This window comes from Bombus impatiens, unplaced genomic scaffold (assembly GCF_000188095.3).
Source record: "Bombus impatiens unplaced genomic scaffold, BIMP_2.2 scf_1775, whole genome shotgun sequence".
NCBI lineage: Eukaryota > Metazoa > Arthropoda > Insecta > Hymenoptera > Apidae > Bombus > Bombus impatiens.
The window spans coordinates 12,643-14,787 of NT_178194.1; the positions used below are offsets into that span (position 1 = coordinate 12,643).

A 2,145-nucleotide genomic window follows, 5' to 3' on the forward strand; every position below is an offset into this window, starting at 1 on the left:
GGATTGTACGAAATGAATATAGAAAACTTCGGAATAGTATGTATAAATTTAACAATGTTATAAGTACGTACAATAGTGTATAAAAATTTCTGATTTTTCATTATATATCGCAAATACGATATTTTAAAGAGCCTTTCGAAGTACATAGTATGGCATGACCATAAAGCAAGTATCATTTGTTATACTGTCTTTTCCTACCTGTTATGCCTTTATATTCAATATCAGATAAAATTCTTTCAAATATAATTTCACTACTATAAACTACTGCATACTACTATACAGAGTGTTTAGCTATAGGTATAAAAGAATTTAAGGGGTGATTCTTCAAGCTAAAATAAAATGAAAATCAAGAATAAAAAATTTGCATTTTCTGATTTGTTTGTTGATTATTGCCAATTAAAGATTGGTTGAAATATCCCTGTATGCAAGCAAGAACCCTTACAGGAACGAAATTAGATCAACCTAAACAGCGGGGTACACAGTGATCTTCAAATGGAACGGTACATGGGCAGCAGCTTCTATCGCACAAGCCGTAGAGAAGAAGATAATAACTTTCGACAACCTAAATGATCCTGCGCAATGTTTTCTAAGAAAAATCGTAGATTACACATTATACTTGTCTACTTATTAAAGTACATAACAGCATATCGAAAATTGCCTCGTGGAATTTTCAAATAGAGAGGATTAATGTTTCCTCTAGCTTTCTGTCTGCATAAATAAATGATAAATAATGACGCACATAAACAATATTTATACAAATTTCACACCCCTACAACCAAGGCCCTGTCCGTGGTTGGCCGATATTTCCTAGAAGACGTTGTGCAGGATAATTTGCAACTTTGATTGTCATTATTTTCTTCTCTACAGCTTTTCTTTTTCTTTTTTCTCTACATTTGTGCGAAGGAAGCTGCTGCCCACGTATCGTTCGATTTGAGGATCTTGTGCACTCCATTGCTTAGGCTGATCTAAATATCTTTCGTTCATGTAAGGAGGCTTGCTCGAGCACGGGGATATTTCGGGCAATTTTTAATTGACAATGACCGAAAAACAAATCAGAAAACGAAATCTTTTTAATTTTGATTTTCATCTTATTTTAGCTTCAGGAATCATCCCTTAAATCTTTTTACGCTTACAGCCGAACATCCTGTATATACGTGTATGTATTATCCACAACTTACGAATATTTTAATTTCCAGACCTTCAAAACGTGCATGTCCTATATTACAATGATGATGTCAGTGAAAAATTAAATCAGCACTATCTGTCGAATGTAATCGTTCATACATCCACTGTGTGTTATATAAAGTTTTACCAAGTATACAAATGATATGATAGATAATTTACATGTAATGCTGGATATATTAGACTGCTCTGACGAATAGAAATATAAAACCACACACTTCAGACACTGTGTTAATATTTCAGTACATAATTCGTACCTAAATAACACATTTGCTACCATTTCACTGAATTCTTTCGACACCACTTCAAGAATAATTATACAGATTTAGGTAGATAAAATTGGTACAAGTACAAATAAAACAGTGCTGTTGTTAGAATACTCGCGTGTTGCAAACAGTGATAAACATATCGGTGAAGAATTCTTAATTGAAAATCGAAGAAAGTATCTGAACTCGAATAGACCGTGCACATAAAGAAATGTTTTCAAGTAGTCAGCGCTATGAAGAACTTCCTACCACTTATAATCAATACTCAGTTGGTATACCAATGCTCAATTATAATAACTGCTCATCCATGTCCTGCCGAGCGCCGTAACATGTGTTACAAGAACTTCGAAAAGCCATCATTTTCGTATCAAAGACGATGTCACAACGTTAAAAGTGATACCGTAGTAGACTACCTGGCAACCAATCGATAAGCTATAATATGTAATGACGAAATTGTCGCATTTCCAGCAACATTGAATATACATCATAACTACATATGAGCATATTGATTTTTGCGACTTCAGAATGAGACCTCATACTCCGCACGACACTTCTTAAACGCGCGATTCCTCCAAAAGCGGTTGCACAAGATAAAGAAGCCGACGTTTGAAACCTGAGGCTACACAACCAGTAAGGGAAAGAGATTTACACCACATCAAAATAAGTGGTTCTTTTTAAACTAATAATAAACCTGTGG

The 2,145-nt window shown here is 34.3% G+C and overlaps 1 long non-coding RNA gene across 1 annotated transcript; it reads left to right on the forward strand.

The window, feature by feature from the left end:
• On the forward strand, positions 1 to 1,404 carry LOC112213901. Its single transcript, XR_002947813.1, has 2 exons — positions 1 to 36; positions 1,197 to 1,404. It is a non-coding gene; the product is annotated as an uncharacterized LOC112213901 (long non-coding RNA).
• The last annotated feature ends 741 nt before the right edge of the window (positions 1,405 to 2,145 follow it).